Source organism: Anopheles merus, unplaced genomic scaffold, assembly GCF_017562075.2.
Source record: "Anopheles merus strain MAF unplaced genomic scaffold, AmerM5.1 LNR4000276, whole genome shotgun sequence".
In the NCBI taxonomy this organism is placed as follows: Eukaryota; Metazoa; Arthropoda; class Insecta; order Diptera; family Culicidae; genus Anopheles; species Anopheles merus.
This window is the reverse complement of record NW_024427856.1, coordinates 1-25,664: the sequence shown is the minus strand read 5'-3', so window position 1 is coordinate 25,664 and position 25,664 is coordinate 1. Positions and strand designations below refer to the sequence as shown.

Sequence of the window (25,664 nt, the reverse complement as noted above, 5' to 3'; positions counted from 1 at the left end):
ATCACTAAATTAGATGTTTCTAACTGTCATAGTTTTTACGGCATTAAGTAGCATTATTTCTTCATGTAGGTGATGTACTCGCTAATTACTTGTTTAAAATACATTCAATACATTTTGCAATACAAATCAATACATTTTGCTTGGAAGAAAAATTAATACAAGTTACTACTGTCATGACTGAAACTGACTTGATGTGGCAAAAAACAGATATATTATAATATTGTTCAGATGACAGCACGACTGATCTCCCATGTTGAACTATATAAAAAGGCAAAAATCTGAACAAGGGTTGCATGGTTTATGAGTTACTTCAGAATAATCTGTTACTTGAAAAAGTTTTACAACTTCTGGTAATTGGTAAGGAGGGGGAAATTGAGAAGCTTTTTTTTTATTTGAAATAAGATGCATTTGAATTTTAGTTAAATTCAAAACATAAATAAATCACACTCAAGCCTTACACTAAACCGAATGAACGAAATAATCACGAAAAACATATCAAGCTGTCAATTCAAACTGATTGCTTGCTGCAAATACGCATTTATCTAGTATTGCGTACTGCATACTGCAGATTATTCCATTCATGTTCCGAAAAATATTTCAGGCTGGTGGAACTAGGTTATTAAATATATTTTATAAAACAGCCTCCCATGTGCTGAATAGGTATGGTCTCCTTATGAAAAAAAAAAAACAAACAAACAATCTTGTCATGTAACAGTAGTACAGTATACGCTTGGTAATCGGCACGCTTGCTAATCCCCACTTTTGACAACCAAATTCACGCAAAGAAACATTTTTCAGTCAAAAGCAGTGAAACTTTATAGAAAAGAAAAATACTTTTTTATTTTTGTAAATATAAGCTTTCTTTGTAAAACACGAAGGGCTAGATCTATTATAATTAACTCATGGAACGAGACAAAAATATGAAGTTTTTACAAACATATCAAAACGTTATTTGAAAACCTGCATTTTCTCTCTGTGAGCTCGTTACGCGTATGTTGAGGATATCGAGGTGTGAGATTCCCTATGAAGATCGTGGCAAAAGAGATCAAGCTCTTACTGTCTACCCACCAGGTAATTATAAACTGAACAGTCTCCAATATGAATGAGTGAACGGTACCAACCGATAGGTATACCCATCCTATGAAGAGGATTTGTAAACGGATACGTCCTCCACTAAAATCGATTTGATCCTACCTGTATCATGTCGTTTTAAACGTCTACTTCTGCTTCGTTCACTATTTAAAAAAATCCAATCATTTGTGATGAGCTTTAGTTAGTTTAGTTAGTTTAGTGCAGAATATTTTTTTAAGTTATAAAGGGCAAGTTTTTGTTACAGCCCTCGCATTTGCGAGAATTACATTATATGACTAAATTCGTATTGTATCGTCTTTCTATTTATTTCCATAAAAATATTTTATTCCATAACATTTTACCTGACAATAAGCGTTACAATTCGCTTGTGATAAGTTCCAGTTCCTTTATACCTACATTTCCTCAATATGATACTCATGCACGCTTATAAAGCCGATATGTCATGCATTTTTGTAATACAAGCATTAGATTTCGGTTGAGTTTTTCTTCCTTTATATTATTCTTTACTCTAAGGATATGTATCGATGTTGCTTTTGTTTGTTGGTTTGGATGTAACTTATTATTGATAGCAGCATATTTACAATTACTAGCTAATTTTCTTTTCTAGCGTATATTTCCCTACTATTTTTTCTTTGTTTAGTTTGTAGCAACATGGTTTGAATCATTTAAACATATTTAATCAAATAATCTGATCAAATCAACTACATATAATTATAGCTTTCAACAGAAAAATAGCATCTGCTATGCCAAACTGAATCTAAACATTCGAAAATTTTGTTTTACAGTTGGCTAACTGTGCTATCTCATTCTAAATGTCATGTTGCTTTTATATTCCAACCAAAAAGCAAAGCAACTACAGTTATAATAGTTTTCATATTTCTGAATATTATTTCTTTCAAACACACAGCCCCACTGACTCCGGTTGTTGATATTTCGTAGCTGTCATCATTTCGATTACCACCTATTATTAAATCTGCATCCAAATTAGTCAAGAATATGAAAAGAAAGAATATGCATTATTTATACAACCAAAACCATTTCAAATAACAATTCTACGATTTTACCTTTTCTTTTGCTATTGCTATCCATTTCTTCATCGATGAAATCATTAGCTTCATAAAAATGGCTACCTTTTCGTGATTTATCTGAAAAATAAGCAGTATGAAAATTAATCATTTTTCATCATTCTTTTGTGTAAATATACAATTTGAGAAGTTAGATAACCAATGGTAAATTTTTTTGTTTTGAAATTAGTCAAAAAATATAAACATTTGCATATCATTATCGGAATGCTTTAACCAAATGCGAACATTGAAACTATTTGTCATATAATGTTTTTATTCACACAATGTACGAAAAAACACAATATGTCTTTTTTTTTTTGTTATCAGTCCGGTCCGCGGGTCAAATCCGGCCCGCTGCAACATTCAATGATTCATGCATTTTTCTCGTGATAATATTTTTTTCTTCCATTATTTCTTCTGAATTTCACACATCGAAGAACAAACTTGTTTTTTGCCCGAAATTCGACCAATTTTTTGACCGAATATAAACTTTTATGTCTAGTTTTTTGAATTATTTTAAAACAAAAAATAGTTTTTAAATTCACAAATCATTGAAAACTAAACATCACTGGTTTTTTTTATAATTTCATTTTAGAGAGTGCTTTTTTATGATTTGACTCGATTTCAATCGTTAGTCGTATATCATAGGAAAGATAAACATTCTTCCTACGTTTTATCGTTGAAATAAGCTGCGACCATCTGTGACCCCGCAAGTTATTTACCTTCTTCTTGAAAAGAGCGCGAGCGATTTTGAATAGTGTTGTTGTAGGAGTCATACACCACCACCATCTAACTAATAGTCATAAACTGGTATTTTAAAAAACCAGGCATAAATAACAAAGCTGAACAGAGGGAAAACAGTTTTAAAAATGTCATAGAATAGGTCAGCTCTTTTCAAAGCCAACCGTGAGAAGCTCTGCTTTTTTAGCGCATTATACATTTAAAATTCGTTTTTAGGAAGAAACTTATTCCGTCTTTGTTTTAATTGCTAACAATTGTTGTTGAAGCTGTTGACTACTACGCAATAATACAATGTTGTGAGCAATAATTTTTATTTTTAATTCTCTGTCGTGACGACTTAAGTAAAGCACCGTCCTATATAGTAAAAGCAATTGTATTTAATGAATAAAAACGACATGAGGAATGAAACAACATAAAAAGCATGAGGAATTGATTTTCATTCCGGCGTTTGTGTGCATTGCAAACAGTGCCATACGGTTACCACCATTCTCTTCCATTTGGTGCTGCTAGTGAAACCAACATCTTTACTGATCTTAAACAGCTCAGTATATGTTGCTGTTGCATGATAGAAGTCCTATTGACTTCCAATGAGACCATGAGTGTTAAATGAAACATCAAATCGGCACACACATGTACAATCTGAATAGTGCTTATAAACCAATGCTTATAAACCGACAACAAATGATCATAGAGGTAATCGGATTGAACCAGTCGTATAATATTTAGTTAATTTTAGAAATCGATTTACAGAAAATACAGACTGTCCCCGAGCCTATTGATGTAGACCAAGATGAAAGAATTTTCGCATATGTCCAATTTTACTGTTTCCTACCAACATATAACTAAATGTTCGTATAATGGTGCTTGAAGTGGTAGGTTTTAAATTAATCATTTGAGATGATTCCAACTGAAGATTACTACATAGTCAGCCCACCAGAGCCTGGCGAGCTTGATACGCTGCACAATAGCTAATTTTCTCATAGCTCGTCATTATAGCGGCTCCTCCATTGTCCTTCCACACAGAAAGGCCCAAAAATCCTTCTGAGCATCTCTCAAACGCAGCTAAGAGGATTTCGTCAGATTTGAACAGTGTCCATGTCTCAGAGGCGTATGTGAGTACCTTTACAATTTAGGCTATATAGTCCCACATTCGCCCGTCGCGACAGGTTCTTTGAGGTGAACTGCTTTCTCAGGCTGTAGAATAAACTGTTGGCAGCCAGCATCCTTGCGCGCAACTCAGCTTCCTTGATATTGTCGTTGCTGACCTTTGACCCGAGATAGGTGAATTCTTGGTCAACCTTAAAAGTGCGTTCACCTATTTGCACGTCACCCCAACATAACTTTGGATTTGTCACTAGGAACTGTCAAATCTAAAAAACCGCGTATCTCAGTGACTGACGGTCTGTAGTGAAACAATCTCTCATTCGTTACATAGCAACCGACAGTGTCTAAATACAAATAATTTTTAATCTAACTGTCAAAAGATTCCAGCGGTTTTCTCTCATTTTGTCCTATATACGTAGACCTCAAGTCTTTTAAAGATTCAACCAGTGAGTTCAAACTGTGCCGTTCAAACTTGAAGCAAGGTATCTAATATTGTCCTGAACAACTCTTTCTACCCTCCCATCAATATCTATATAAAATGCGATCCATCATGTTGACCAAAATCAACCACTTAAAACAAGCTATAGTTTGATTAGTCACTTTGGATACATCATACATTTGAAAGTTATCGAAGAAAAACTGTAATAGACCTAAAATTGCTAGGGTCTAATGACAATCCTGTGATACAGTCAGTGGCGGATCTAACGGTAGGCGGACTAGGCGATCGCCTGGGGCCCCGCCGATTTAGGGGCCCCGTAGATCACCATTCTAAAGTATGCCGTATGGATAGAGTACAAGTGACAAGGGCCCCCGGAAGGGCCCCCGGAAGGAAGGCCCCCGATGCTGGCGATGTGGCAAAAATCACCTGTAATAATATAAAACCGTTAAATAGAACATTTTCCGTAACTTTGATCTGATAGAAAGCTGTAATTCAAAGACTGGTCTCCGTTTCAATCAGCTAATGTTGATGTTAGGTATTAGCTGAGTTGATGTTAGGTGCGGATAGCTTGGATGATTTTTGTACCGTGTTGGTTTTCTGGCACACTTTGCACCGACATAGCGATTCATCGATGTAGGCGTTGGACGAAAAACGACAACCATGTTTACCTCAAACCAAGATCTATTAAGGAGAACAGGTCGATGCAAAGCCCGTTGCTAGGTTGCCATTTTCAGCTCGATTTTGACAGTTTCATGAAAAGTGTTTACAAACAAACGGCTAATAGTTAAAGCGCAAAAGTGGACGAATTTACTATTAGGAAGGTTATATTGGTTAAATTTCTTGCGTTCAATCACTTCTGGACAATAAAGGAGAAGTAATTGCAGTCTACTCTGTATTCAGAAACATTGATAACCTTTTTCATTGTTTGCCATTCCGTGACCACAAACCACTACCGTTTGCACGGTCCTGCTGGAAAAACGAAATGTTTAACATGTTCAACTGGGTTAAAGAAGTCCTTTTTACTTTCAATTGAACACTGAGAGTAAAATGAAACATCCAATCGACACACACTGGTACAATATGCATACCGTCATTTACTTATAACCCGGCTACGAATGATAAAAGAGATCCTTGGATTGTATCAGTCATGTAATATTCTGATTGGATTCTAATTCTTCAAATATTCTAACAGGAATTGAATGTAAAATGCTGAACAAAACTCTCATTCACTCCATAGCAACGTCCATCGCTAAACATAAACAATGTTCACTTTAACTGTCACAATTTTCCCATGGCTTTCTGTCAATTTACTCTAAGCGCTTCGACCTGTTCTCTTTCAAGGACCTTGACCTCAAACAAACATACTAATAATAATATGTTGTGTAATATTTATGAAGTGATCTAAATAGTTTATAGATTAAATAAGTACAAGTAAGCTTAAAATTAATTGCAGCAGCTTCCATGGTATGTTGGTACGGGTAACCAGTGGATCACACATCGCTGCCAGACTGATATCGTTATTGACCGCATGGTGTACTGTTGATATCAGGATTTCTGCGGGACGACACCAAAATATCCAGGACCCTACAGGAAGCAGTTTCATTTGGAATGCTCAACATCTGCGTCACCTATTTTCCCTTATATTGTCGGAGGGAATGTCCCCGAATCCTCTTTTATTGTAGGACGCAAACGTGAACCGATTTTCTGAAAGTCTGCGAAATCAGAACCGGTGCACCGTTCACACTCCGAGCAGAATCGGCTGCTGCGAGCTGTCAAGCGCCTTGAAGTGCTGCGACTCATTGATCAGCACCTGAGCGAAATAGCGCCGCAGAAGACGCTGACGATGTTTCCGAGTATGCCGCAGTTATCCGACCTTATGCAGATAGGACCAGACCTGCTACAATGCGCCTTATCCGTTGCCGAAATATTTTCCCTGGTGGACGCGGAGCACTCTTATGCTATCGATGTGCTGACAACATATTAGTATACGTGAACCTTTTTAACAACGAATAATGAATTAAGATGTAATTACCGCAACAGTGGATAGTTACGGTTTAACAGAACAATCCAGCCGAGAGGATAAACATGAACAGAACTTTTTCTTTGATGAACCAGGTAGCACCGGGGAGCCGTTTCTGTTCGAAACTATTATTGCGTAAACGGGATGCTAAAAACTAATAATAGGCTCTCGAGGGCAGCAAGCGGCCCGTGGGCCGTAGTTTGGAGACCCCTGCTATAGAAGATTGCGCTCTCGATCACGCCCTGCAGGACGTTATAGGAAATCGTCGAACGTTTGGTGATAAGGTGGTGCTGGTATGTGGCGACTTTCGACAGATACTGTCAATCGTTTTGCTTGGTACCAACGTCCAGGTCCTGCAGCAGTGCATCCGGCGGAGCATGCTGGGGGGCAAATTTAGGGTATTGTGTTTGCAGGAAAACATGCGTGTGCTGACAGCCCAGACTGTTCAAGCTGCTGAAGAGCGGACAGAGTTCGTAGAATACGACATTCCCGGGATTCGATAAGGCGTATTCCAAGATACCACGGGACTCGATGTTACCTGGAACATATGATCCAAAAGATAAAATAAAAATTTATCGCAAACAGTGTGTATTTTGATAAAAAAAATATTCCAACCGGTAAACCATTCACAATTCAATTTGTAGTACATTAAATAAAGAAAATTATCAAATCCTATACACTGCAATGTTAGTTATAAATAATATAAGCACACAAACAAATCTTTTACAGAGGATACAGAGGATTACAGAGGACAGAGGAATAACAAAATGATTATTTGAAGTGCAATTCTTATATCGTTGATTTTTACATTTTAACTTGTACATTACAAAGAGCTGTAACATAGTAAACTTGCTTACGCTATAAATCTTTATGTTCTAGATGTGGTTTTAACGAGTGCTTATAGTCTTATTAGACCATGCAGAACAAAAGAATGTCAAAGGAAGATTAGATTAATTGGTAAATAATGTTAACAGCATCGTAAATATAATGAAAAAAATAAACATCATACTTAGGAATGGCTTAAAACGCCTCTTAACGGATGCGTAACGATGACGAAAACGCTCATGGAAAGTTGCACGACCAACTCATTATGGCAGAACGAATGTACCGAGAGATATAACGATACCATGCATGGAATGTCCGATATCATCGGATATTAGAGAAGCATTCGTTTCTGTTTCTGATAATATCAAGTCATCATACATTTTTCTATAATGTTTAATTCTTCATTCAAAAACAGCTCACAAAGAAGTTTTCTCCAAATACATTCTCTATGGGCTGTTTTTTTCGTATAGCAATAGCACTTGTGAATTTCCTGTATTCTTACTTTACTAACCTAACCGGACTTCGCAATATCAAGTCAAGATTTAACAAAGACACACTTTATGGTATAATTGATTAGCTTTTCCACCATAGAAATATCAATATTACTGAAACAAAAATATAAAAGCACACCCCAAATTATCATCCAATTTGCTACGCTCATCTTCCACATAGGAACATCCAATTGGATTTGTGTCAGATTTCAAGTTTTCATTTAACAGCACAACACATTCTCCCGATTAGTTTTTCCAGCCAAAAAAAACTATAAAGGGCTAGTGCTGGTTTTATGTCTCGTTTTATTCGATGGTCGGAAAACAAATTTTACTCTGTCTGCAAACCTTACCATAAGAAAATGGTAAGACACACATGAGAGACCTACGAGAATGCCTGCAAATCTCACGGGAGTTGTTTAGAGTCGCCTTCAAACGAACCTTGTTAAAGGGGACCAGCATTAGGCGAATTGGAACCGCCTTTTTTGTTCACAAGCAGGAAAACACGTATCACTGATTTTGTTTTTGTTTTTTTTTTTGGCATTACTACAATCGTCAAATATTACACTATAACGCTTAACTAAGGCAAACAGTGGTTTTCAATACAACTGTTCACCGCATTAAATAATATACAACCTAAATAATTTGTATGCATCCATCTTTAATTACTTTCGTTTTTTCCAAATGTACATCAATAGACACACAATAAAAATAAACTAATTATACATAGACAAAACATTTTTTAAATTCTGGACAGTCTTTTTCGCTAAACCTCTGAATATGCACAAATTATATTATAAATATACACACATATATGCACAAACAAAAGTATTTGAAATTGTAAAGAAATTGACGACAAATAAATTGTTAACAAATATCGGATTTATTTAAGAATGATTTTTTATTGTTGTAGATTTTTTTCTTCCAGAAACAACGGAAATAATTGTTTGTGAAAGCTTTCTTAGATAATACAGATTTATTTTAGTATTTATAAGTAACAGCATTCCGGTGCTCTTTTCATAAGTTGAAACAAATAGTAAACAGCGCTCAAATCAATTGGTTTGCACACAACTGTTTTTGGATTGCGTTTGCCATACGTTTTCGTTTTCTCCTTGCGACTGTTTGGCACAGAAACAAACAAACGGCAAAATCCAAATGTACATGTAGATACGTAAGTTAATACTGACGGAAGGCCTTTGTGACCATGAAGTCATAAAAAATGCTCCACATGTGTAAAGCCGTGTCTAATGAGTATTATTTCACAAATGAGGTTTGGCGTCTTGCGCCATTCGACTCCCGGAACCGAATTGACCTTACTGCACAGAGAATTACCGAGTTCGTGTATGTGTGCCCAGGCTTCTTTTGCTGAGCGTCTAGCGAAACAGAGCTAGCCGGCGGCAATCACAAATAACTTGTAATTTTCAACAATCGTACTATGCGGTCAACATGTACCTAATTGTTAGCCATCATCATTTTTGCTACAAAATGTGCGCATATGTTTTTGGCTAGCCAAAACAGTCGTACACAAAAACAACTCAGGAAACAGGAAATGTATTGAATCCCACTCCACACACCAAATTGTTCTAGAGCATACGATCAGCTCCAGTAAATATAATTAGACACCTTCTTTTGCTGACCTGTAAGCCGATAGAGTTCGTAAGATTTTACAGGTCATTTGCATGTTGTTTTTTTTCTCTCTGGCAACGTTTCCTCGTCGCGTCTATGCTGCTAAACCAGACTACAAGACTTGTATAATTTGTACGATTCATTGCAATATTGCTGACGGTAAGCTCTTCGCACAACTATTCAAAAGGAGTAGGGAAATGCAAACCCCTGGTACCAACATTTGAGATTTACAAGGCAAACCATGTGTTTCAAACCCGCTGACCATTATTTGGTTTCGGTACGTGTTGAACAATTGCCTTTCTCCTATAGAGAATAGAATTTCAACCCTTCGGCTTAGTGTACCACAGTAAAATATACACAATTCCCTAGGGGTGTAGCGTTTAAACGCCTTTTCTACTTGACATTGACACCTCCACCGATGAAGGTATACCTTTCATTATTTTGAAAAAGGTTGCGGCTTTGGCTCTACTACTTTTGCTTCTACATCCCTTGCTACGCCATCGGTGGCTAGTAAATTTTACTAATTCCCCAACGAACCACTGCTGAGTGACTGTATTTTCTCAACGCCGTGCGATTGCGTTTCACTCTCTTAACGAGTAGGGCTTTTATGTGCCATTTCACTTTCACTCAATTTTGCAGCGATAAACAATAATACACGCCAGCGAGACGCTGATCGGCTAGGCGTCCATTCACATTTTTTATTGCATAGCCCAAACACGTTCAGCGAAACAAGCCTCTCCCTCAGCAACCACCTAGAAGTGCTTACCTTACCCCTGCTTACCTCACAATATAGTGCTGTTGAGCATTATTTCATTAGGATGACCATATTTCATAGCGGAAAATCTCGTAAAACCAAATACTGTTTTTTTTTAGTATGAAACGAAAAAACGTCATGCAGATCATAAACGCTATGTCTGCCAAAGTTCTGGACGATTGTTTTGATCATGCAGCACATGCGAGCTCAAATAAAATGTCTTGAAACACAGACGCGTCTGTTGTGTCAAAAAAAACCCATTTGCCCAGTTCAGAATTATATTTTTATTGTGATTAATGATGAACTCGGTGGTTAAATCACTGCGCTAATGCTCCTGGATACCAGTCACAATACATTGCACACACAAATATCGCACACGACAGTCAAATGAGCATTTGCACACTTCCTCTCACTACACGCGCTTTGTAATTTGAACCCAATTTTCCCACACCGTGCGACCGATCTGATGGCGGAATAATTGCTTTGAATTATTATAGAAGGAAACGCACACCAACGGCATCAAGCCGATGAACTGGTTGATTGCTCAATCACAATAGTATGTTATCATCATTAATCTTGATTTGGTTAATGACTATTTTAACGCTGATTAGTACACTTTTCGCCAAATATTTACAGCACTTTTAGCTTGTGACGGTTGTATCAAATTATGACACTAATGAAAGTTTACATCAACTTCCACAGGTAGACATTTATTTGCTTTTTAAAACGTTCCACTTTTTTTACCTTCCCTATCAACCCTACCTCAAAAACTAAAAAGGTGATGATTTTTTAGTACATGACATAAATATTTACCTTTAATACTTACTTCTTCGTTTGCTATCCACTGTTTCTACTGAGTTTATAGCACTTTTTGGTAGCTCTGTTGAAATGATAAAATTTAAATAATGTTTAAAAATATAATTCTGGAGGAGTGAGCATTGTAGAAGAATATATTAAAGCCTAGTCAAAGCAGAAAACGATCATATTCATTCCACACCAGACACTAACCGATTATTATCACGAATTCGATAAAATGTTCAAATCGAATGGATGAAAAACAAATCAACAAAAAAAAGTCTTTTGTTTTTACACAATGCAAGCTCTTGTTTGTTAGGTACGAATAACACTTGCAGAAATTGTGTTGTTGTCTGAATGGCCAAATAACGCCAACCGGAAAAGAATTGTTTAAGCGGTCTACATAACAAGATTCACCATAAAAAAAGAGGGACACTTTCGCTAGCGAACGAGGCTCTTTGCCGAAGCAGTTAGAAAAGGAAAAGAGCTTACTGTATAGTTTGATGGTTCCGTCGGTTTCCCTAGGGAATTTTTGGCGATACATTTGTAGGCACCAAATCGGCTAGGCTCACAACCTTGATGCTAAGCTTCATGACCACTTTGTAGGCGTTGTCTATCAGAACCGGCTCGTACTTGCCACCTGCAAGAGAAACAGAGAGAGAGAGAGAGAGAGAGGAGAGAGAGAGAGAGAGGAAATTGGAATCACAAACAAAATCACTGCTTCGTAGCACAGAATAGCAGGAACGGTATCAAAATCGAAGATTCAAACGTACATGCTAGACACAAAATACTGTTTTTCACACCTTCTGTTAAATTTGCATAATTATTCAAGTTTGAGCTACCTTCTCTGGATCTGTCTAACTATCAACTAGGATCTTTGGCTCAACTGCGAATAATTTGTTCATAATACATCTGAATTCGCATACGTGTCGTAAGCATGCTAAACGTACATATTCGGGTGTCATAAATGGTTACCTGTTCGTTTCCTACTTTCATCTCGTTCCTATCCACAATCTTCTAAAAAAGAACATAGCTGCTACATGAATATGCACATCAACAAATCTGTCTAAATCTTATAATAGTGACACCCTACATATTTCTTACATCAACGAAACATTCGTCGTATTTAATCCTTTCGCTAGCCATTCGCACTAAAAGCGAATTCGTTGCCTTACAAACGCCGCGTAACGTAACCACCCTTGAAGGAGTCTAATAATGTGGCATTAACCTAATTTCAACCCAATTAAGATATTACTTTCGACACAACCATATACCGCTTTCACGGTATTCTGACGATGGAGTGAAAAGGTTGAAAATGAAAACGCAAGAAAAAAACAAATGTCAAACCGCAACCACAATCTGGTCGAATAGAACAAGGAAGTATCGGAAAACACAACGGGCATAAATTATGCTTATCAATTCATTTATCCTAAATCCAGTCGCCTGAAGAAGGTCCTAGCCTGACGTATCCAGTTGGGAGGGTCAATCTCTTTTCGTAGTAAACTTCACAGCAAGCGGAATGGAATGGTTTCGAGGAAGTCAAAGGTTCGAATCAAAAGGAATTAGTTGGGATTGACTATATTTCGCTGTCGTCATTAACACTTGTTTGATTTAAGTCGGAGTTTTCCAAGTATTGTCTAGAAATAACACCTCAAAAATACGCCAAACAAGCTAACTGTCATGTCTTCCAATGCTCTAACTGCAATAAAAATTCAGACTCGACGCTGTTTAGAAATTGTTATATACAGTCGTTATATGAACACGTGTTATATGCACTAATATGCCCAAATATTCATTGCTTGTGGGGTTTTGAATTGAAATTCAACTCCAAAATTGACATTTTCAATCTATTTTATGTCGAGTGTTGCCCGTTGTGCGAATTAAGCCTATATTTGGTAAACATTCATCGTTTCGCTGTTGTGTTTGTGGTACGCTTTTACACTAATTATGTGAGTTTCAAATTATTATAACTATCGTCATGGGTTAAGCCCCAATGGACCGTGCCGCCATATGTACTATCCTGCTATGGGGAGATCAATAAGTCAATCACAAATAGTGTGGTACAGGCAGGCCTTGACCGGCAACGGTTGTTGAGCCAAAAGAAGAAGAAGAAGAACTATCGTTTCTAAGTACAAGTGCAAGAATCAAAGATTATATTAATATCTTGTCCATCTATGTTTCACACTGTCACACTTCAAAAACGAGCCAACATTCTTCCTTCACCATTTCTACATAAAACAGCCGCCCTCATTGAAAGCACGTACCCGTAATTTCTTTTTGGCTAACAACCGTTGCCGGTCAAGGCCTGCCGTACCACACACTGGCTTCGTGACATTGATCCCCCCATAGCAGGATAGTCAGTCCTACGTATGGCACGTCCATTTGGGGCTTGAACCCATGGCATGTTGTAAGTCGTACGAGTTGACACTGTATACGAGACCGCTCAATGTGTGTTACGGTTTCATTTTTCCCAAGACAATAAGAGCAAACAAACCGACTCTTTCCCTACAGCTCACCTACATGCTGTTAACATTCACTTATCCTCTTATCTCTACTGTGTAGCTACAGCAATACCTGCGCTTTACGTATCTTTACCCAAACAGTGCGTTTCATTCCGCTATTCACCCCACGAACATTCGCTCATTTTACGCTTTTGCTAAGAAAGTAGAGCTCCGTTCATTGTTTCTCCCTCAGCACGTAACAGATACGTAATCAATGAAACGTGATATGTAAAAATTATGATAAGAAACTATCTGACGCAAGCTAAATTTTCATTCTGTGTGTTGAATATAGCTCAGCAGTAAGTATGCCAACAAACTGCATCGAGTAGATATCACAGCCAATGGTTTTCAAAACTCAAAAGGAGGTTTCATAGTCTTGTAAAAATATTGTACAAATATATATTATTTTATACACTTACCTTGGGGAACAATATCTCCCTTCTCACGGGTCCAGTAGTTAATTGACTTAGGGTATGCTTCCGAGTGACATTCAAGAGTCATCCGTTGACCTTCAACCGCTCCAACCAGTTGATTAGGTACCCATATCATAGGGAACTACGAGCAAATAGGAGAACTGAATTATTCCAATCCGATTCACCTCAAGCGCCATCGCATTCCGGAATTGCCAGATGGTATGCGAATACAGATCGTATGATACTTACAGTGTACGATCAACATTACCCGTTTGCTTACTGATGGTGGTACTCCATTTGACGCAATGCACAGATACGCACCCATGTGCAGTCTATTGACTTTTGGTATTGTAAACGTTGGACCTTCAACGGATGATACTGAAAGCGGGCAATAAGTTAACGTCAAACGAAATCAATTAATGGAACTCGCATATCACATTATATTGTTGTCATTGTAGTACACAGAAGCTTAAGTAAGAATTACCAATCTAGTCGTACCAAAGCAAATATATATTATGATATAGCTTGATACCCGGTTCATTGAAATGCTTATCTTTCTTGTTTTATTCCTAAATGCGTTCACATACTCTTTCAAATGACAAAACAGGAATGCGTCCTGAATGCACCGAAGGTGCAAATAAAACTGGAATTTTCACACAACCGCAACATAACTCCTAAGGCCAAAGACATAAGGGGAAGAATTCGTAACAGCATGCGTTTTCCTGTTGCTGACTGAAGCACCGATGTGTAAGCACGGAAAAAGGCGCTTACTTATACTAAGAGGTGCTTTGAGTTCTTCCCTCAAGGGTAGGACTGGTGTGAATGATAAATTTTCAATTGGCTGGAAAATTGGATCTGGGAAATAAAGTTGTCATAAAACAAAATATTTTTCTGTTTCGTACGCTGTTTGGATCAGCTATGTCATTCGACACTATTGTGTGTCTAACCATACTTTGTGAGAACCATATTCAACTTTTATTTTGTTTGCTATCTATTTCAAATAGAAAAGGGATTTTCTTAACTAGAATATGAACTAACATGCCAAAAATCACCAATTGTTAAAAAAATATCATGCTTACGTCATTTGACAAATTCCTACATATGTTTATAAAGGTTTATCAAACCACTAAAAATTGGTTGCAAAACTTATTTTCTCTTTAAAACACATATTTCATTTTATTAGCTTCTCGTCTCTGGCTTCTTCAATCATCACCCATCACCAAACTAGCCACTACGAATATCTACATGAGACAAGCATGAGAAAAAATGATTCAATCGATTTCAAACAACCCACTTTGCGACCTTCATGTAGAAGGTCTCACGTTTATCTCTCGTTCCGCTCCGTCTATGGCTGATTTGTATATTGGCCAATCCACATTTGGTTATATCTTGATCAAATAACAAAGATCTACAAATATTGACAACATTTCGTTCGAACCTCTTCCTTTCCGAACAGTACCGTAACGAATGAGCTCGAAGTTTATTTCACTTACAACGAGTTTTCCACTGTCATCCACGGTCATGGCTCATTGATCCGTCTTTCACGCGTGCAACCGGGCTACACAGAATCGACCACGGTTGTCCGGGCAAGTGGCAACAATAAAATGTGAAAAGTATTTGCCAACTGTCGACGGTAAATTAGCCCAATTACACCCAATCTCACCTTTTGCCTCCATTTCCGCCAATGTTTCCGTATGTATGTTAGGCGTACCTATCCATGTTTTGTGCTCGTGTATCTCGCTTTATTTGCCAGTCATGATGGTTCCAGCTACATTTACCAAACAAATAATTCATTTGCACCTATTCGTTAGCTCGTCTGATGACCGATGGGATTGTGGAATTGGTTTCGGCATACTGACAACGATTAGGTAGGCCGACTTCGTTTCCAATCACTGAGCTTTCGTTTCAATCAAATCAAACTTAGCGTGATTGGCGTACTGAGTGTACCCGTGGTGGTTAGTTGTTTATTTTTGTAGCATAAATCTCTTTCTTGTGTGTTGATTGTACAAAGCTTTACTAAAAACGAATAACTGACTGCCAACAAAATTCATTCGTCGAGAGAATTTTGTTTGCCAAACGTAACCACTTGCACGTTTGCTTCCCTACCCTATACCTCCCTATTTCCACTGACCGTAAAAAGTTCACAACGCAACGAGCTATTATTGAAATTAAACTCATCTCACCGATTCGTATATCACTCACTGGTTGCAAACATATCTGAAGTAATTCGAGCGGTGGACCATCAAAGACGAGTGGAAGAAGAGTAGGTGGAGATAGGGGGGGGGGGGAATGTAAATAAAATGCCATTGATAAACAAGCATGATGTACGCTCTTACCAACTCCCTCACATTGCAAGCCAATAAATTATATAGCCCATCAAATATCATTGCTTTACATCTCGACGCCCTTGTAGCTTCCAACTCTCGTTTTTTATTCCAGTCGATACGGTTAAGCACATCTTTATTTTGTGTACTTTTTTCATTTTTAAGCTCACTCATATATTTTACACTCACTAGAAACTACGAGTATCAACTTGCTCTTTTTTTTTTTGCTGTACATATGCCAAAAGTTTCAAATTTAATGGCTGTGTACATAAAAAAACGATACAGTTAAATTTATTGCAAACCTTCACCAACCAATCGTACTAGTTGGTGGGGTTCCTTCAGATCAACTTTGCGGTAGCTCTACGGTTTATTACGCCCACAACTCTGTACTCAGCGCGGCATGTTGTTTTATCACTCTTGTATCGCGCACAAACACATTGGTAAATCATTTAGTAGATTTATACTCATTTTATTTATTTGTGTGTTGCACCTGTTGGGATATATGATGAGAAGGAGCATCAGCTTACCTTGTTCACCGTCTTGAAGTGAGATGTTATCTCCAGCCTCACGGCGCCACACAATTGCGGGGGCAGGTGAACCTACAGCAGCGCAACGGAGCGTCACGTTGCTGCCTTCTCGTACCACCATGTCGGTGCTCGTTGGATAGTCCAGTATGTCCGGTGGCACTAAAATTCCAAAATAATACCAGCATGTTATGGTTATTGACAGAATCTTAACAATACACTTTCAATCCTCCGATTTCAATACTTCCAAGGTTATAAACTGTTTTTTCACAACTTTTTCTACTAATCCTTTTCGATTTCGATCAATTGACTTTTTCCCTCAAATTTTCATCTTCGTGTCATATCGGTAACGCTTTACGACTTACTGAAGTTTAATTTTAACACATAACCTGTTACTCAATCCTTGCTTCCGCAGCACAGTCTGAATGCGAATCGAACCTCGTTTGACCTTTATATGCATCGCTGCTTGAATCACTAATGGTTAAATTGAAAGGAAGCGATGCAACGAACAAACTAAATACAAACACATATACTCTTTTTGTTCCCATTTAATTGTCTTATTTTGTTTGTATGCAATCATTTGAATTGTTTAATTCTTTAACCACTATTTGTGATTAGGCTTAACACAAAAACATTATCGTGTTTCTATAATTGTAACTTAAAAAACACACGCGTAACTTTCCAAACAGCTAATTCTGGCAGCAACCTTCTACGTAACCTTTTCTCGAGGCTGCACTTTTCATTTACACAAAGAAAAACATAAATCACTATGATGACATTGCAAAGGCGTTCAGCAAGTTTAAACATCATAAAATGCATAACTCATATAACATCGTGAAAAATTACCGCTGTGCCTGTATTCGTTTGCTTCATTGTATATGCCTGTATGGGTTTTATTCATCAATTACGTAACACGTATATAAAGGAATGGAGGTATCGTCATACGTTAGTTCTGTTTTGTTTGATCGAGTGGATCGTACATTTCGATTTTTGTGCTAACAACATTTTCAAAGTGCTAACAATATCACTGTCAATGCACTAAGAGCTACCGTTTGATTTGTTTTGCCCTCTGGTACAATAATTAAAGAGAGGAAATCAATGCGTAAGACAATACAAAATCTAAACATAAAAGGTATATATTTTGCAATAGCGGAGAGGAGTTCGATAAATTACAATTTGAGTATAACGTAATTGAAGAATAAAGAATTGACCATATGATGTTTACCGTTAGTTGTTCATTCAACTTTATGTGAGAAGTTTCCTTGTGCTTTTAATGCTTTCTTCAAGACGGCTGGTTTCGTCAACAAAAATGGGCTTCTCATGAGATATTCCCATGGCATAAGGTGGCCAATTTAAGTATATCGTGACTACAAGTAGTAACTCGTGGTGCATAACTAGTGTCCTGCACATTCCAATTCATTCTTAATTACAATTCTCTTTCGATAAATGCACTGCATTGGTTTCATTGGCGGAAAGCCGGTAACGTTGCAATTCACATTATATTGTGATCACTGTATTATTTGAATGACTTGTATATCAAAGAGTCCTCGCATTTGAATAATGTTTAATAGCTAAACGTCATATGGAATAAATTTAGAACTAACCCTTGATTGAAAATGTAAATTTGGTGATATCATACTTTCACAAACTTTTCATAAATATGTACCTACAACATCCAAGTAACCCATCTGACTTTTCATTGGATCCGTATTGATTTGGCACATATACCATCCTCGATCTGTTTCACGGATGTCCTTGATGCGTAGTTGCCAAGTTTTTTCTCAGTATATGTAATTCCAATGCGTTTGTTTTTCGTAATGACATGATTTTGGATGGTAAGGATAGTTTGTGTGTCGACCCGTAACCAAGCGACCTATTAGCAAATATAATGTAAACAATATATATTAGATAAGTAACTATGATACGGTATATAATTCTATATACTAATTGCGGTATATAACAATTGCAAATTATTAAATTTGCCAAAAATATAATATGCATTAATTTATCATTAAGTCCAGTACCGTTGAGAAATCGTAAAACTTAAATCTTGAGTTTAACTGATATTGTATTTATAACAACCATTATTTAATTATACTAGTAGTAATCAAACCTTATAAGCACCTAGATCATGCACTACACATGTTAAGGTCGCTTCGCGTCCAACGGCGGCTGTAACATTAGATATGGGTGTGCTGAACTTCGGATCGGTTATTACTGAAAGTTAATAAAAAGAGGTGTTATAAGATTTTTAATATTTCAACACTTGAATATGATAACCGACAAAATAGCTTATCATAAAACTTAAAATATCTGCACTCCAACTATTGAAGATACATATATTTAATATATATATGTTATATAATATAAATAATTTCGAACCATAACATAATAACATCTCGACCGTTCTATATTCGATTATGGTATAGACCCAGCTACCCATACAGGGGGTTTTGCTTTGGGTTTACTTATTATTCACAGATAATTAGACATATTGTTGGACAAAGTTGGTCTGTACTATACAACAGCATTTCAAACCAACTGTCTGATAAAACAACTACAAAATATCTGTTTAGTTCATTTTACATTTATCATATCACGTTCATTTCAAAATGTTTATGAGTTTCACATATATTTTTTCCCGTTTAACAGACCAGACCGCGAGTCCTTTTTCTGTAGTTTCATAGGTAACGTTGACGAGAAAACGAGAGAAAGAAGCTACCTCATCACGCAGCTGACAATCTATTAAGTAGTCTAGTGGTGTATGAATCCAGCTAATGAAATCGACGTTTAAACGAAATAATTGAATACAGAATGGATGGTGCCATATACGCTTTGAAAGGATGCAAAAACCAACCTACAACTAGTATGGTTTTCTATGACCTCAGTGGGATTGAAAAAAGAGAAACATTATCCACAGCCCGATGCATAGTGGCTCGACTCGATAATTCGAGTATCCATACTTTGCATACACTATTTCATCTGCCACAGTGAAACTCACGCTCATGCGATGAATGCAAAGGAGGCTATTTGATTTTCCCACATAGTCCATGTATTTGTTTGTCTGCCAATATGCAAGCAGTGGCCTAGCTAAACTACACTAACACAAGCCAATGCTTGGGTGCACCGAAACCGTGTCCTATATCAATTGCGTTCCGAATCTCGGAAGTATGAATCTGGGTAGCGTTCAATATTCTGGCACTGCAATTTGTGTTTTCATGATGATACAAATGCCGTAGGTTTGCACATTGTTCAAATAAACATTAAATGACACTTTTCGGATTGAATTGACACTACCCTTACTAACATTCTTCTGTGAGTACTAATGAAAATTATTTGCTAGCCAAATTGCAATTCGAAAATTAGCAATATCAGCAGTCAGGGTTGGTTCGACACTGCGGGTAAGTTCGACACCTTGCCGTTTTGTTATTTATAGAACTTTTTGAAGAAAAAAAGAAGAAAAAAAAACAATGACATACCTGTAAATATTATTATGTCAACTGTTTCGAAAATTTGAGTCACATTTCACTGATCAGAAACCTGTCAATTGTCAAAAAACAACACACTCCTACACAAACCGTTGCACAGAACAGATCATTCCTTTCAATAGTTTAAAAAAAAATAATCCTTTTTAACCAGAACCGATAAATACCCAATTTGGAGTGGCGAAAAAAAAAAAAACAGTTTTTTAAAAATAAAGTGTCGTGTTGTTCCTATTTTCAAAGTATCCTACAAAAAAAAAAAAACAGATACATACTGAGTGGAAAAAAAAATCAAGCAAAGTGGTAGAGAGGGGAGAGGAAGATGGGGGTCATAGACCCGGGAGGAGGAAATAAGACTTTCGGGTCTATTTCGCATCTTGGGGGAAACATCAAATAAAAACACCAAAAAAAGAAGAAAAATAAGAGGTGAGCGTATCAATTTAAATTTCAGTGAAACAGTGAAGAATGAAGAGGTTTTATGGTGGTGGAGAGTAAAACCCGGCAAAAGTGTGGCATGCTACAACCCATCCTGTTCGCAAAGGCAACTGAAATGGCGATTGGATGTAGGCCATTACAAAACGTCCATACTTAGAGACGGCAAAATACTGATGCGTGTTAAAATGAAACCGAAGCCAAAAAACTAAAAAAAATTAATTTAAAACACGGTGATTGTGCTATCGAAGTGGATGTTTACGAACATAAAACTTTAAATCAAAGCAAGGGAATAATCAGAAGTGATGCGTGCAGGTTCTTTGTGAAGAAGAGCTTCTAGAAGGTCTTCAACCTCAAAATGTATCAGAGGTATACATAATGAAGAGAAAAGGCCAAGATGGGGTTCTCAGAAACACAAGAACCGCCATCATAACTTTCAAATCTACAGTGCTTCCAGGAATATAGAAATAGGTTACTTCACCGAAAAAGTAGAGTTATTATTCCAAACCCAATGCGGTGCATGAAATGCATGCTTTTTGGGCATACAAAAAATAATTGCAATAGAGAAAAAATTTGCGCCAAATGTGGAGAAAACTTTCATGAGAATTGCACAAACCCCCTAAAATGCACTCAATGCGGTGAACACCACTCAGCTTTAGACAAAGATTGTCCAGTATGGAAAGACGAGGTGGAGATAAAAAGAATACAAACAGAAAAAGAATAACAATAAGAGAAGCAAGAAAAATTCGAAGGGAAACAGTACCAGCCATTCCTAGAATATACATAAGAGAAATTTTTCATCAATAGTGAGAGGCAATCAAACGCCTATAACGAACGAAAAACGAAAAATAGACGAAACAAGTGAAGACGATAGAAACACGCCTAAATCAATCGAAAACACACTAACAAAAAATAACAGAACAACAAATAATAAGTACCTAGATAATAACACAGAACCCAAAAATAATACGAATTTAACAATAAGTACCAAAGATTCAGAAAACCACACAGAAATCGAAAACCAGAAACTCAAACGAATCCAAACGCAAAAAATGAAAATGCCACCAATATCACTTATTTAAGTGATGCTGAAATGTATCTCAATGAAATAGACATTCAAGGAACAATCGAAATAGACTACAATGAAACATCACAGTAAAAATTACAAAAAATTTACTATTTTTACAAACTATTTTTATAGCTAATTAACAAACAGTCTTATAATACCTAACCTTTTCCTATAAACAAATAAAAACATGGAACAATTAAAATATACTACAAACTAACATACAAAGCATTCGGAAAAATAGGGACGAACTAACACACATACTACATGAACAAAAATACCACATAGCTTGCTTACAGGAAACATGGCTGAAAAATGAAATTAAATACAACAAAAGGTTTTAACATAATAAGAACAGACAGGAAGATGGATATGGAGGAAGCTGCATTCTAGTTAAAAAGGAATTAAATACAAACCAATTAAATTAATAGACGAAAGCGATGAAATTCAAATAACAACAATACTGATACACTCTGGAAATTTCATTATATATCAATATATATAGCTCCAAATACCACCAAACAGACAATAAGACACTTTAGCAAAAATAACACATAACCACAAACTTACACAACCATAATAATAGCTGGCGATTTTAATGCACATCATACATACTGGGGAGATGATAGAATCGATCAGAAAGGAAACACATAATAGAAGAAATAGACAATTCAAACCTCATCATCCTCAAAAAATAACCCTACACTCACGTCCCAACAGATCACAACAAGAGACAGACATCCATTGATTTAACAATCATATCCAAAAAAATCTATAACATATCAACAAAACTATACTAGAAAAACACATAGGGGCAAGTAACCACAAAATAATAAAAATAACAATTAAAAAACACTCAACAGAACCGATACAACATACTATAATAAACATGAATAAGGTAATTACAAAACATTAACATATGAAAGGGAAAGATATAATAAACATAAAACATTTCACAAAGAAAGTATACAAAATCATTCAAAATAGTAAACAAAAAATCAATTTTACACTAAAATCATGGTGGAATGACGAAATAAAAAAGGCCCTGCAAGACAAAAACATAGCAAGACAAACCTTCAACAGTACAAAACTTATCGAACATGCCATAGAATTCCGCAAAAGAGCAGCAATCTTCAAACTTAAAATAAAACAAGCAAAAGAAAAACAAACTGAGAAGAACATGGAAAAAAAACAAAGATACAAGCAGTAAAGAACTATGGAATCTATTAGGAAATATTGCAACATCAACACCACTAATAAAGAATCAAATCTAATTCACAATGAAGAGAACTTGCTAAGGAATTATGAATTTAAATTTCACTAACAATAAAAAATCCAAATTTAGAACATTTTTCAGCACAAATCTACCGATAGATACAGAACTTCTAAAATTCAGATATATGGGCAAACATACTCAAACAAAAAAAACATCCAACACCCCGGCTTAGACAAAATTACATACCAAATGCTGAGAAACATAAACGACGAAACACTAACACAAATCATAACAGACGGAAACAAAATGTGGGAGAATGGCAAAATAAACAAAGAATTAAAACAAATAAGAATAATAGCAATTCCTAAACCAAAAAAATATAAATGATCCCAACAACTACAGACCTATAGCACTTATACCCAACAATTACCAAAGTCCTAAATTCAGCAGTATTATTAAATTAAATAAATATATTGAAACCAAAAATATACTCCCAGAAAAAATCCTTTGGATTCAGAAACAAAAGAACCATAAACCAATGCATTAACTATTTCAACAACCAAATAAATCATAACCAAAGACTAAATAGAATAAGTGGAGCAATATTCATAGACTTGGAAAAAGCATACAATAATGTCTCAACAAAAATCCTTATAGAACAAATGATTAAAATCAGATATCCCACCTCAAATCATAAAATGGACCTACTCCTTTCTTAGAAATAGAACCTTAATAATAGAGAGCAACAAAAAAAACACAAAATGCTAGTAACAGATGGACTACCACAAGGAGATGTATGTCACCAACACTCTTTAATTTATTACCAAAGATATACATAAAGCTATAAACCAAACAAATAACAAAACACTATAATATACAGTACGCGGACGATTTCGTCATTCTCAGCAGCTGGAGCAAACGAAAGAGAGCTCCAAATAAAACTACAAAACGCTCTAAATGCTTTTGCCATAGAAACAGAACAATTAAAATTTAACATAAACTCAAACAAGACCAAATTTATGATTTTCGGAAAATCAAAATCACATCACACTATACAACTCACATACACAATAATAGCATAGAACACCAAACACATATAAATATATAGGAACAGTAATAGACCCAAAACTAAATTTCCACAAACACATCGAACAACTACGTAACAAGGCTACAAACAGACTACATTCTTGAAAAATATAAGCACGCAAAAAAAAAATAACCAAACCCCAAACAAAACAGCCTAAAAATATACCGAGCAACAATTAGAAACACTATGGAAACGGGAGCTTCATACACTCTCAATAGCAACAAAAACCAATACAAAAAATGAACACAAACTATCAACAGGGCACTAAGGAAAGCTACAGGTTGCACCAAAACGACCCCCATAAATACTCTGCATGCCATTTGCAGCAGAAAATACCTTTAACATCAGAAGTAGATTTATAGTACGTAAGGAAATAGCCAAAGATTTAGTCTACTCACCAATTATAAGACAACAACTACAAAATACACCAAAAAACAAAATACAAAAAAAAAAGAAAAAAAATCATGAAAACAACGTACGAAAAAGACAATAAAATTCTAAAACATTAATACATTGCAAAGAGCAACGATATAACCACACACATAAAAATAAATACAAAAATTAAAAGACACGATAGAAACAAAAACAAAAACAAAACACTCAAATTTTGAAAACAAATCACCATTGAAAACATGAACAATTATGATAATAACAGACCCACTATTACACTGATGGAAGCATTGCTGGAAATAGTAGGCATAGGGATATATATAAAAAAACAAACCACAACAATACTACATAGCTATAGATTAAAAATTTCACCTCCATAACCACCGCAGAACTGATAGCAATCGAAAAGGCATTACTTTTAGCACAAGAAATAAATATAGACAACCCAATAATTTTCACAGACAGTTTAAATCATGTAACATCTCTACAAAAAAGCAATAACAGCAAAACAAAATAGAGGAAATTTGTTACAAATTATAAAAACAGCAACAAGTATCAGAGCAGATATAGTATGGATTCCATCGCCATGTAGGCATGATGGAAATGATAGAGCAGATGAATGGCAAAAAAAAGGCACCCTAACAAATTGGTTCTATAAAGAACAAAATCAGATACACAGACGCTACCCAATATTTCAAAAAAACAAATGGAAGAAGAAACAAAAAAAAGTGGTACACAGACCCTGGGCAGGATAAAAGGAAAAAGTTTATGCAATTCCAGAAAGTTTTCAAAAACTGAACTATGGCACAAACAGGTTAACCTAAACGGAAAAACGGAAATAAAAACAATTAACCAAAATACTGGCAGGACATGATCTTTCCGAATACTGGCTTCATAAAATGAAAATAGTCGAAAATGGAACATGTGAGAAATGTCAAGTACAGAACAGGACGACACAAAATTTTTGAGTGTCAAAAAATATCAAAGAATAAAGACATCTCTCTAGACACTTTACACGAAAATGGATGGAATGGAAAACAAGTGGAAATACCTGCAAAACAATTTTAGAGTTCATCAAAGAAAACATATACGGTATTAGTACTCATCACACACATTTTCAAATAAAAATAAAATTAAATAAAACTTTTTTAACACATTCCCTATATATTGGCATATATAATCTCAAACAAAGAGACTGCACTCAAACACTCAGCAAAAAGGATAGCAATAGGACAAGTACTCACCATTTATTTATCTATCTATTATAATTATTACATCTAT

General features: G+C 35.9%; 1 pseudogene; it reads right to left on the bottom strand.

Annotated features, from left to right (window-relative positions):
- Positions 1 to 875: 875 nt before the first annotated feature.
- Positions 876 to 18,927, bottom strand: LOC121602044 (annotated as a pseudogene).
- Between the last annotated feature and the right edge of the window lie 6,737 nt (positions 18,928 to 25,664).